This window comes from Rhinatrema bivittatum, chromosome 8, assembly GCF_901001135.1.
Source record: "Rhinatrema bivittatum chromosome 8, aRhiBiv1.1, whole genome shotgun sequence".
In the NCBI taxonomy this organism is placed as follows: domain Eukaryota; kingdom Metazoa; phylum Chordata; class Amphibia; order Gymnophiona; family Rhinatrematidae; genus Rhinatrema; species Rhinatrema bivittatum.
Genome location: NC_042622.1, coordinates 158,592,342 through 158,606,499, shown reverse-complemented (window position 1 = coordinate 158,606,499; position 14,158 = coordinate 158,592,342).

Below are 14,158 nucleotides of genomic sequence, written 5' to 3'. Positions count from 1 at the left end.
TTTTTTGCCTTTTTCCCCATGAAGAGCAGGCAGGGGACAGCATGCGAGATTCCCCAAGCCTTTTCCTTCTCATTTCACCCTCACCCCCAGCTCCAGCAGCAGCACCTAAGGATTCAAAAAGGGAGAAGAGATCCAGCAAGACTTAAGGGGTATGGAGACACTTTAAACATAGAAAAGACCAGTCTTTTCCAGAATGCCTTCATTGTTTTAAGGCCAACAGCGGAAGAAAGATACTGTGTCATTATACAAACACTGGTATGCAGAATCATTTAAAAGAGAATACTCATTAGCTTTGGTTTCGGGGGGAGGTCACCAGTACTAGTCTGGGCACCTTATCTGGCACTCAAACAGCAGCAGAAACAGGAAAGCCATAGACAAGAGGAATTCTGGACCCCCTAGCCCCTTTCTCCAGTGCCATGGTAGACAATGTCCACAGCAAGCCACCATGGAGCAGATGGGGGGTGTTTTACCACATCACTGTCCCATAGTAAGAGGTTGTGGTGACCAACCATGGCCTGGGCCTGGGCCTCACTGACAGATCCCCACCGGACCGGGTAAGTGGGGGCCGGGCAGATCCTGGACCTGGCATTTTTCTGGGCGGGCAAATGGCTGGGAGACAACATTTTCATTTTTTGGCCATTTTTATTTTTTTTTTCTCCTTGGATTTGCTTTTTTCACATGAATCAAATGAATCAAACAATCCACAAATCGAAATTCGTGGGGGAAAAAAACCTCCTGAAAACAAACCGAAACCAAAAATATTTTTTTTCCCCCTGCAAATCCCTAGAGTTATGCCACTGTTTGGTGCTGTCTTGCTCTTATTTCACGGTCTTTGGCTATTCTTGTCACAGTTATTGCATATTCTGCTTTACACTTTGATGGGACTATGTGTTCCGGACTTTATGTTCACTTTTTTTTTTCCCCTTTTGAAAGTGTTTTAATGCCAGTGCAGTAGTGGATAGAAACTTAACTCCAGCCTCTGACCAAGGTGTTAAGTTTCCAGTGCTAAGAAAGGTGCTCTGACCAAATGCTAGTCTCTCTACATTGGGGAGAACTGCTAATGCCCTCATTTGCATGGGATTTACAATTGAGGGTGCTAAGCAGTAATTCCATTTAGGTACATACATTTCTGTGCGCAAACTCCTTGTGCATCGGCAGAAACTTTTGGGGTAGATTTTAAAAGGAGCGCATGTGGCCTACATGTGCGTGTGCTACCCGGCGCGTACACATGTACGCCCGATTTTATAAACTTGCGCGCGCATGCGTGCACAAGTTATAAAAATCATGGGTCGGCGCACGCAAAGGGCTACACATTGTGCACCTTGCGTGTGCCGAGCCGCGCTGCCTTCCCCCGTTCCCTCCCCACTAACCTGACCTTCCCCCCCCTTCCCCTAACCTTTACTCCCCCTAGCCCTACTCTAAACCCCCCAAAAAAATTTGTATTTTACCTTTTGCACCTGCTTCTGGGCAGGCGCAAGTTGGGCGCGCCGGCAGCATGCCAACACGCGATCCTCCGACACAGTGGCAATGGCCACTCTGTTGGAGGCCTCTGGCTCCCCCCCCCCCCCCCCCCACGGACCGCCCCACCCTGCCCCCGGACCGCCCCTTTTGTAAAGCCCCAGGACTTACACGCGTCCCGGGGCTTTACGTGTGTCGCCGGGCTTTTTTAAAATAGGCCCGGCGCGCATAACCCTTTTAAATCCAGCCCTTTGTGCATAGAAAATGTGCGCTGAAGCGCAGGCAGAAAGATGCATTCAGCTGAACACACCTCTTTGCATTGGCCTTTTGGTGTCTTGAACTACTGTTCCTTTGCTGCTAATGCTCTCCTGCAAGTTTCATTAAAACTGAATATAAAAACCCAATTTAGAGCTCCAAAATAGGATGCATTGCTGTCACTTTCATGTTAATTGGAAAAAAAAAAACCCCAAAACAAATGATGAACTTAAACTCGGGAAATGAATAAAATGAATTATTGAGGAAAACAAACTGAAATAATGAAACAAACCAATAAATATTTTCTGCACACACCCCTCGATGACAGCGTCTCAGATTTCTCGTTTCTCTTTTTTTCATGTTTGATGTTGTGCCTTTATGAATAAGGGGGGAATGATGTTGATAGACATTTTTATGTAGGTTTTTGTCTTGAGTTATAATCACAAAAACATTCCAGATGGAATATATTGTTGTGGCTTAGCATTCTCAACCAGGGGCCATGCTGACTTGTTCTTAACCAGAGTGGACATTGCGCAATAACATTTGGGTTTGATTTGAATCCTTGTGAAATTCCCAAATGTCTCTTTGAATCCAAATTCCAATTTATATGAATTAAGTTAAGAAGTATTTACCTTTATGACATCTGAGATGTGGTATTTTACTTTGTCACTGAGGAAATATAAAGTATTGTGAAAGGAGAGCAGCAAGCCACAAACTGGATCTAAATTAGATAAGTGAAATAAAACATGATAAATTTCATCTTGCTGAGCTGACACAGGAAACATATTTGTATATGTCTGAGTTCCATGACAGAATCCAGACCATAGTGTCAGTGCATCCAGAGGTGGAATGCCTGAGCAGTGGGGGCTATAATGATTAATCTGTCTCTCTCATAGCAATGAAGAGCGGGCTACCAGTACACATTTCGGTTGTGGTTGTCTAATGATAGTGATTGTCCAGGAGTCACCAAAAAGTCATCAGAAGCTCTAACTCTAACTGTTGACCATGCCATATGCCTCAGGGTGGCAGTTTGCATGCTCGTCTGACTTCTTGGTGGTCTGTTTGGAATTTATTGCTTAGCTGATTTTAAAATCATTTTCTGCTGTCCTGGATGCTGTGACTACCAGGCTAGAGGTCTAGGTTTTTTAAAAGCAGAGTACAAGCAGTGTCATGATGCACAGCAATTGTTTCAGGGGAAGGTGGGATCAAAATAAATTGTGATTTTTTTTTCGGTAGGCAAAGAGTAGTTTATTCATCGATGAGATAGCTTCATTTTTTTCAGACTTTGATTGAATGTCCCACCTTCCCCATCTCCAGTTTGTCTTAGAGAGAGGTCTTGTAACATGGAGGCTTGATTACCTGTAGCACTACCAGTGACATATATCTGGTTAATCAGGCACCAAGGAGTCAGCTGTGGTGCCTGATTAAATGGGACAAGTGATCAATCTAGCTTTAGCTGGATAACTTATCCACACACCAGCTTACTGAATAGGGACTTCCAATTATTTTACAGTCTCCATAATATTCTGGCTTTGATGTGTGCCTACCTACCGACAGAAACTTTTACAATACCACTGAGTGACAGCAATCTCTCTGTGTATAGGCAGGCACATGCTTTACAATACTTAATATGCACAAGAACTTTCTCATATAACACACATGACATCCAGGTTGTTTATTGTCATTCATCTTCAAGATTCAAATTCAACTGTAATATAGTAACATTATAAATGACAGGAGAAAAAGACTCAAATGGTCCATCCAATATACCTAGCAAGCTATTTTTAGGGTAGTTACCTGCCGCTCTGTGCAGGTTATACCATGCACAAATGTTACACCTATAAGTTAACACAGGTTACCCCTTTTATTCATTTACATCCTTTAGTCACTAGGGATCCTCTGTATTTATCCCATGACATTTGGAATTCCATTGCCATTCTTATCTTCATTACCTCTTCTGAGAGGGCATTTCATGCATTAACTATGCTTTCCACAAAGAAATATTACTTGACATTGTTTCAGAGTAGGGATGTGAATCGTTTTAGGACGATTAAAATTATCGTCCGATAATTTTAATATCGTCCTTAAACCGTTATGGAACACAATACAATACAGATTCTAACGATTTATCGTTATAAATCGTTAGAATCGTGAGCCGGCACACTAAAACCCCCTAAAACCCACCCCCGACCCTTTAAATTAAATCCCCCACCCTCCCGAACCCCCCCCCCAATAACTTAAATAATCTGCGGGTCCAGCGGCGGTCCGGAACGGCAGCGGTCCGGAACGGGCTCCTGCTCCTGAATCTTGTCGTCTTCAGCCGGCGCCATTTTCCAAAATGGCGCCGAAAAATGGCGGCGGCCATAGACGAAAAGATTGGACGGCAGGAGGTCCTTCCGGACCCCCGCTGGACTTTGGCAAGTCTCGTGGGGGTCAGGAGGCCCCCACAAGCTGGCCAAAAGTTCCTGGAGGTCCAGCGGGGGTCAGGGAGCGATTTCCCGCCGCGAATCGTTTTCGTACGGAAAATGGCGCCGGCAGGAGATCGACTGCAGGAGGTCGTTCAGTGAGGGTTTCCGGCGCCTCGCTGAACGACCTCCTGCAGTCGATCTCCTGCCGGCGCCATTTTCCGTACGAAAACGATTCGCGGCGGGAAATCGCTCCCTGACCCCCGCTGGACCTCCAGGAACTTTTGGCCAGCTTGTGGGGGGCCTCCTGACCCCCACGAGACTTGCCAAAAGTCCCGCGGGGGTCCGGAAGGACCTCCTGCCGTCCAATCTTTTTCGTCTATGGCCGCCGCCATTTTTTGGCGCCATTTTGGAAAATGGCGCCGGCTGAAGACGACAAGATTCAGGAGCAGGAGCCCGTTCCGGACCGCTGCCGTTCCGGACCGCCGCTGGACCCGCAGGTTATTTAAGTTATTTGGGGGGGGGTTCGGGAGGGTGGGGGATTTAATTTAAAGGGTCGGGGGTGGGTTTTAGGGGGTTTTAATGTGCCGGTTTTTCGATTTTTTCGATTTTTTTTCGATTTTTAACGATTTTTAAACGATTTTTCACGATATTTTACCCCCCCCAAACGGCAACAATACGATTCCCTCCCCCTCCCAGCCGAAATCGATCGTTAAGACGATCGAGGACAACGATTCACATCCCTATTCCAGAGTGTATCCCCTTGGAGTTTCATATCATAACCCCTAGTCCTACAGCCTTCCTATCCATCGAAAAAGATTTTTATTCTTGTGCATCATTAATACTTTTCAGGTATTTAAAAGTCTGTATCATATCTCCCCCTGTCTCTCCTCTCCTCCATGTACATACATATATTAGGTCCTTCAGTGACAGCTCATCAGTCCTTTCAGTACAGATTACAAACCATTTTGGTTGCCTTTCTCTGGACTGCATCCTTCTTGTCTCTACCCTTTTTGAGATATGGTTACAGAACTAAACAGAGTACCTCAGGTGAGGCCTCACAAATCACTTGGACATGGGCTTTGTCACCTCCCTTTTGCCTGTTGCTTATGCCTCTCGTATGCAGCCCAGCATCACTCTCTTAGCCACCTCCTTGTCACATTAGTTTGCTGCCTTCAGATCATCACACACTATCAACCCAAGGTCTGCTTCATGCTCCATGCACATCAGTCTTTCTTCCCCGTCATGTAGAGTTCCTTGGATTCCAAATGATTGACTCTACACTTCTTGGCATTGAATACTAGAGATGTGAATTCGTGGTCACTCGATCGTCTTAGTGATCGATTTTCGGCTGGGAGGAGGAGGGAATCTTATCGTCCTGCCGTTTGGGTGTTTTAGAGTATCGTTAAAATCGTTAAAAATCGTGAAAACCAGGCACACTAAAAACCAACCCCCTAAAGCCCACCCCGACCCTTTTAATTAAATCCCCCACCCTCCCGAACCCCCCCAAATGCCTTAAATTACCTGGGGGTCCAGCGGCACACTAAAACACACCCTAAACCCACCCCCGGCACACTAAAACCCCCTAAAACCCACCCCGACCCTTTAAATTAAAATCCCCCACCCCAAATGCCTTAAATTACCTGGGGGTCCGTAGCGGCGGGTCACGTAGCTTAAATTACCCCGGGTCTGTAGCTAAATCGGGGGAAGGGGGAGAGCAGGAAATCCGGCACACTAAATCGTGGTGTCTTCAGCCGGCGCCATTTTGCAAAATGGCCGCCGCAAAATGGCGGCGGCCATAGACCAATACGATCGACGCAGGAGGTTCATTCCGGACCCCCCGCTGGGACTTTTGGCAAGTCTTGTGGGGGTCAGGGAGCCCCCCCAAGCTGGCCAAAAGTTCCTGGGGGTTCCAGCGGGGGCCCTGGAGCGATCTCCTGCCGCAAAATCGTTTCCGTACGGAAAATGGCGCCGGCAGGAGATCGAATGCAGGAGGTCGTTCAGCGGGGGTCTGGAACACCTCGCTGAACGACCTCCTGCAGTCGATCTCCTGCCGGCGCCATTTTCCGTACGGAAACGATTCGCGGCAGGAGATCGCACCAGGGCCCCCGCTGGACCCCCAGGAACTTTTGGCCAGCTTGGGGGGGCCTCCTGATCCCCACAAGACTTGCCCCTTGGTTTCCTATAGCCTTGTAAGATTTCCTTGCCTGTGTGTCCTGTGTCCTCTACCCTACTCCCTGATAATTTTGGAACCAGCCATCCAAACTTGTCAATACAAGAAAAACTCCGCAGGAGAGCCGGTGAGTGCCCGCTCTCCCCGACGCACGCTAGGCCACTCTCCTGGGCACGCGATTCAGTAAGCAACGAAGCAGGTCTGATGCATTACATATATCGCTGATGATGTACAAATCTTAACTCCCAATCAAAGACTCCATCGAACACAACCCTAGAGCGATGGAACACACACCTCTCAACAATAAAGTACCTACTATCACAACTGTCCCTTACTCTCAATCACGCAAAAACTGAAATCTTATGCATATCCAGTAAACCCCCCTCCCACCCCCCACCGACCCCTCCACACAGCATCCTGCAAACCAATCACCTCTCTACAGTCAAAAACCTTGGTATCTTTCTTGACAACCAACTGAACTTTAAGAAACACATCAACAACCTACTAAAAGACAAATTTTACAAACTCCATATCCTAAGAAAGCTCAAGCCACTGCTATACCCTCAAGACTTTCAAACAGTTCTACAGGCTCTTCTCTTCTCTAAACTTGACTACTGCAATACGCTACTACTAGGCCTCCCAGCCTCCACCCTCAAACCCATTCAACTACTCCAGAATGCAGCAGCCAGAGAATACACAAACAGCAAGAAATCAGACCACATCACACCCATCCTCAAAGACCTACGCTGGCTTCCAATTCCTCAGTGAATACAGTACAAAACTCTAACCATCATCCACAAAATCATCCACAACAACAAACCAATTGGCTGCCCACCCCCCTTCTCCTCCTAACTCCCACGTGGAATCTTGCTCCTCAAACTCTGGCCTCCTTCAAAAACACTGCCCCTAAAGCCACTCAATGGATATCTAGAAGGGAACGAGCATTTTCTCCTGCCGGCTCCCATTCTATGGAACAAACTCCCCACAGAGCTAAGAACAGACCCATCCACCCAATCTTTCAAGAAAAATCTTAAAAACATGGCTATCCAGAAAGCCTTTCCAACACAACACAAGAACCAACCCTAAACCAGACCCTAAACCTGCACTCAGAGCAACCCCCCCCCCCCCCCCCACTCCCCACCACCACACCAATAAATTCTCCCCTGCTACTCAAATGCTATTACTACCATTATATTTCTATTTATTAGGGATGTGCAGACCCAAAAGTGTAAGTGTCTAAGTCCATAAGTCGAAAGGGGGGGTCATTGTGGTCAATATGGACATATTTATTTATTTATTTATTTATTTATTTATTTAAGGTTTTCTATACCCGGCATGCATGATAAGATCATATCATGCCGGTTTACATATAACAGGGGGTGCAAAAACTGTTCTTTTAACAAGTGCACGGAAGCAAAAGTTACAATAAAAACAGGTTGTAAGAACTGGGAGGGGAAGGAAATAAGGATAGTAGCGTAAAAATTTACAGAGGTAACTTATTTACATTGTGCGGTGATGTCTCTTTATGGATATTAACATTGTGCAGTGAGGTCTCTCAATGGATATTTGACTCCGGAAAGGCTTGCCTGAATAGCCAAGTCTTAAGTTTTTTTTTGAATGTTGGTAAGCAGGGTTCAAGCTAAGGTCCGGTGGTAGGTATTCCAAAGAGAGGGGCCCCGCTGTAGAAAAGGCCCGGTCTCTGAGTGCCTTATGGAGTGTAGATTTAGTTGGAGGAACGGTCAGGGAGCCTTTGTAGGCGTCTCTGATAGGTCTGGATGATGAGTGCATTCTGAGGGGGATTTGGAGGTTGAGAGGGGGCCTGTGAGTGGATGGATTTGTGGATGATGGTGATGGACTTGTGTAGGATTCTGTAGTGTATTGGCAGCCAGTGAAGATTAGATAGAATTCCATAAGTTGAGTCTATGGTCCATATGTGCAAATAAAAATTTAAACCCCTCACCCGCCTTAATCCCCCCCCCCCCCAGACTTACCAAAACTCCCTGGTGGTCCAGCGGGGTCAGGACGCCATTTCTGAACTCCTTTGCAAGGAGCACGTGAGGTCGCGTCACGTCGGAGTGACGCGGCGTCACGTGATTCCCCGCGGGTCCGCTCCCGGAACCCTTGTTGGGCCCAAAAGAGGGGTCCGGGAGCGGAACCGCGATGGACCACGTGACGTCGGCGTCACGTCGGAGTGACGCCGACGTCACGTGATTCCCCACGCGTCCGCTCCCGAACCCTCACGGAACCTTTGGCCAGCTTGGGGAGTTTTGGTAAGTCTTGGGGGGGGGGAATTAAGGAGGGTGAGGGGTTTTAAATTTTTATTTTAGATCATCACTATCGCGATTTCCAATGTATTCAACATAGCTATGTTGAATAAGTTGGAAATCCGATCGTTACGCCTCTCATCACTTTTTTAAGTTAAAAAAAAAAAAGTTGCGTTTTCCATTTAAGTTCAAAACGAATGCACACCCCTACTATTTATGCTATCTATTTATGCTATCCATTCCCTTATGTAATCTATTCCTATCACTGTCTTTGATACAAAATATACCTAATGATAATTATGGTTACACTGTTACTCCAATGCGAATTAATGTTATTATATCACTATTTATGCCATCCATTCCCTTCTTGTTACAATACTATTATTTATGCTATTTTGGCACTGTTTTTACCCATATTGCTACTATATATATACCTAATGATAATGTCTGCTACCCTGTTACCCGAATGCTAATGACTGCTACTATACCACTACTTATACCATCTATTCCCTCTTATTACACTATTATTATTTATGATATCTATTTTAGCACTGTTTTTTACCCATATTAATGCTATATCATCCTACGACATCTCTCTAATCACTCACTATACCTGTCTAAAGAATAGGATTTCCTTTCCACACCTTTTCAAATTATTTGTAAACCGATGTGATATGTAAATCGAACACCGCTATATAAAAACAAGTAAATAAATAAATAAAATAATAAGGCAAATATGTAAATGAGGGCCCGTGTGTCCCTAGCGCCTCCTTTTGACAGAAGCGGCGGCTGTCAGCGGGTTTTGACAGCCGACGCTCAATTTTACCGGCATTGGTTTTCAACCCACTGACAGCCACTTGGTTCGGAAAACAGACACCAGCAAATTGAGCATCCATCTTCCAACCCGCGGGCCGTGGGTAGATTTTTAAATATATATATTGGGGCGGATTTTCAGAGCCCTGCTCGCCTAAATCTGCCCAAAAACCGGGCGGATTTAGGCGAGCAGGGCCCTGCGCGCCGGGAAGCCTATTTTACATAGGCCTCCCGGCGCGCGCAGAGCCCCGGGACTCGCGTACGTCCCGGGGTTCTCGGAGGGGGGCGTGTCGGGGGGCGGGGGCCGGAGCGCACGGCGTTGCGGGGGGCGTGTCGGCAGCGTTTTGGGGGCGGGTACGGGGGCGTGGCTACGGCCCGGGGCGTGGCCGTGCCCTCCGTACCCGCCCCCAGGGTCGCGGCCCGGCGCGCAAGGAGGCCCGCTGGCGCGAGGGGATTTACGTCTCCCTCCGGAGGCGTAAATCCCCCGACAAAGGTAAGGGGGGGGTTTAGACAGGGCCGGGCGGGGTGGGTTAGGTAGGGGAAGGGAGGGGAAGGTGAGGGGAGGGCAAAGGAAAGTTCCCTCCGAGGCCGCTCCGATTTCGGAGCGGCCTTGGAGGGAACGGGTTAGGCAGCGCGGCTCGGCGCGCGCCGGCTATACAAAATCAATAGCCTTGCGCGCGCCGATCCAGGGATTTTAGTGGATACGCGCGGCTCCGCGCGTATCTACTAAAATCCAGCGTACTTTTGCTTGAGTCTGATGCGCAAGCAAAGTAGGCTGATCGCGCTTCTTTTTAAAATCTACCCCATTTTGTATTTTACATTTTTTTTTACTTTTGGGGCCTCTGACTTAATATCGCCATGATATTAAGTCGGCGGGTGTACAGAAAAGCTGTTTTTTCTGCTTTTCTGAACACTTTCCTGGTGCTGGCCAAAATTAAAATGTGCGGCTTGGCTGCACATTTTACTTTATGGATCGTGCGGGAATGACTAATAGGCCCATCAACATGCATTTGTATGTTGCTGGCGCTATTAGTTTCGAGGGTTTGGCCGTGCATTTTCCACGCACTATTACCCCTTACTGTATAAGGGGTAAAAACAGCATGTCAAAAACGCGCGGCCAAATGAGCGCACTTTACTGCATCGGCCTGAAAGTTATTTAACTCTGTGCCCCACACTATACAGTACTCAGTGATATCCTCCCAGCTCAGACTTTAATGTGGCCTTAAAAGCCCTGATAATTAAAGCCCTTTCTATTTATTTCCTACAGCAAAACAAGCCAGATCATTTCAATTCTGTTGAAATCTCAGGAAGGTCAGAGATCATTGTGAAGTTATTGAGCATTTTTAAAGATTTTCTCTCATATTGATGAGGTGCAAGGTTGCAAATCCTGTACAATTTTGAGGACTGGCATATTTCTTTTGCTTGACATTAGTTGACCTTTCTGTTTGTTACTCTTATTCATGAGTCTTTGATGTTTGTTCCATCTTGCCATCTCTTTTATTGGTTTTTTAGTCTGCAATACGTCTGTCACATTTCCTGTTATCTTCTTCAGAAATCCAGGAGAGGCTCTTAAAGTTTTTTACTACTTTGCCCCCTTCCTCCCTTTAGTCTATCATTGCTGTGGTTTTATTTCCACATTTTTTATAGATGTTTTATTGGGTCCCTCTAATGCAGAACTTTATTTTTCTCTGATGAGTCACATTTGGAACATCCAGCTGATTTTGTCCATAGCTCACTTTTTATTGTCGTTTGTCTCCAAGCCAGTGTCCGCCTTTTATAAAGTCTGAAAATCATTAATTTGTATATTATGTCTTCTTCTTTTCAGACAGATCGACATGTATATATTGTCTTTCTAAATTTACCTTCCTCATTCACTTGTAAGAGCATGGCCCGATTCCAGTATTGGTTTTGTATTCTGTCCTGGAAGCTTTATTCGTAAAAAAAAGTATGATCATTCATTTTCGCCAACATAAGCTATACAAATATTTGTTATTGCTATGATGTTAAGCTAGATTGCACAGAGATAACTATCGGGCGGATTTTAAAAGCCTTGCTCGCGTAAATCCGCCCGGATTTACGCGAGCAGGGCCTTGTGCGCCGGCACGCCTATTTTCCATAGGCCGCCGGCGCGCGCAGAGCCCCGGGACGCGCGTAGGTCCTGGGGTTTTTGGAAGGGGGCGTGTCTGGGCGGGACCCGATGATGCTGTGTTTCGGGGGCGGGGCAGGGTGTTTCGGGGGCGGGACCGGGGGGCGTGGCGCCGGCCCGGGGGTGTGGTCCAGGCCTCCGGACCAGCCCCCGGGTCGGAGGACGGCGCGCCAGCAGTCCGCTGGCGCGCGTAGATTTATGTCTGCTTCTCGCAGGCGTAAATCTATGGACAAAGGTAAGGGGGGGGTTTTAGATAGGGCCGGGGGGATGGGTTAGGTAGAGGAAGGGAGGGGAAGGTGAGGGAGGGCGAAAGAGAGTTCCCTCTGAAGCCGCTCCGATTTCGGAGCGGCCTCGGAGGGAATGGAGGCAGGCTGCGCGGCTCGGTGCGCGCCGGCTGCCCAAAATCGGCACCTTGTGCGCGCCAATCCAGGATTTTAGAGGATACGCGCGGCTATGCGCGTATCTTATAAAATCCAGCGTACTTTTGTTTGCACCTGCTGCGCATACAAAAGTACGCGATCGCGCTGTTTTGAAAAATATACCCCTATGGGTCAGATTTTCGAATCAGCATGCGCAGGGTACATTTGTGTGCGCTACCTGGTGCGCACAAATGTACACCTGATTTTATAACATGCGTGCGCTGTCGCGCGCATGTTATAAAATCCAGGGTCGGCACGTGCAAGGGGGTGCACACTTGTGCACCTTGTATGCTCTGAGCCCTAGGGGAGCTTTGATGGCTTTCCCCATTCCACTCCCACCACCTTCCCCCACCTTCCCCTCCCTTCCCCTATCTAACCCACCCACCAGCCCTATCTAAATCCCCCCCACCTTGTTTTCCATAGTTGTGCCTGCCTCTGGCAGGCGTAACTTGCATGTGCCAGCCGGCTGCCGGTGCTCCATCCCCGGCACAGCCACTGTGCTGGAGGCCTCGATCCTGCCCCCAGACCGACCCCGGACCAGTGCCCTGCCCACGACTCCTCCCCCTCCCTGCCCCTTTTTCAAAGCCCTGGGACATACGCGCGTCCCGGGGCTTGAGTGCGTCGCCGAGCCTAGGCAAAATAGGCTCGGCGCATGCAGGGGCAGGTTTTCGGGGTTACGCGCATAAGTTACGCACGTAACCCTTTGAAAATCTGCCCCACAGCAAATGAAATCAACTAAATGGGGGTCATTTTCAAAGGAGTTACGCATGTAGGGGCGGATTTTCAGAGCCCTGCTCACGTAAATCGCCCAAAAACCGGGCGGATTTACGCGAGCAGGGCCCTGCGCGCCGGTGAGTCTATTTTTACATAGGCTCACCGGCGCGCGCAGAACCCCGGGACTCGCGTAAGTCCCGGGGTTTTCGGAGTGGGCGTGTCGGCAGCGTTTTGGGGGCGGGTACGGGGACGTGGCTACGGCCCGGGGGCGTGGCCGCGCCCTCCGTACCCGCCCCCAGGTCGCGGCCCGGCGCGCAGGAGGCCCGCTGGTGCGGGGATTTACGCCTCCCTCTGGGAGGCGTAAATCCCCCGACAAAGGTAGGATGGGGGTTTAGACAGGGCCGGGCGGGTGGGTTAGGTAGGGGAAGGGAGGGGAAGGTGAGGGGAGGGCAAAGGAAAGTTCCCTTCTAGGCCGCTCCGATTTCGGAGCGGCCTAGGAGGGAACGGGGGTAGGCTGCGCGGCTCGGCGCACGCAGGCTATACGAAATCGATAGCCTTGCGCGCGCCGATCCAGGATTTTAGCCGATACGCGCGACTACGCGCGTATCTACTAAAATCCAGCGTACTTTTGTTTGCGCCTGGAGCGCAAACAAAAGTAGGCTGTTCGCGCTCGTCTGAAAATCTACCCCGTAAATGTGACATACTATCGTAGCAATTTTCAAAAGCTATTTACTCGAGTAAAGTGCACTTACTTGAGTAAATCCTATGGACAATTCAATGGCATATATTGTAGCAATTTTGAAAAGCCCACTTACTTGAGTAAAGGGCCAGATTTTCAAAAGCATTTACTCGAGCAAAACTGGTTTTTGCTCGAGTAAATACACTTTACTCAAGTAAGTGGGCTTTTCAAAATTGCTACAATATATGCCATTGGTCCATAGGATTTACTCAAGTAAGTGCACTTTACTCGAGTAAATAGCTTTTGAAAATTGCTACGATAGTATGTCACATTTACATGCGTAACTCCTTTGAAAATTACCCCCAAAGTGTATTTACTCGAGCAAAAACCAGTTTTGCTCGAGTAAATGCTTTTTAAAATCTACCCCAATACTTAGGGGCAGATTTTCAAAGGGTTACGTGCGTAACTTAAGTGCGTAAACCCGATAACCTGCCTCTGCGTGCCGAGCCTATTTTGCATTGGCTCGGTGAGACATCCAAGCCCCGGGTATGTCCCGGGGCTTTGAAAAGGGGCAGGAAGGGGGCGGGGTCGTGGGTAGGGCGCTGGTCTGGGGGTGGTCCAGGGGTGGTCCGGGGGCAGGACCCAGATCTCTAGCATAGCAGTTGTGCCGGGGAATGGCGCGCCGGCATCTGGCTGGCGCGCGCAAGTTATGCCTGCCAGAGGTAGGCGGAACTGTACAAAACAAGGTGGGGGGATTTAGAAAGGGCTGGGGGGTGGGTTAGATAGGGGAAGGGAGGGGAAGGTGGGGGGAGCAGAAGGAAAGATCCCTCCG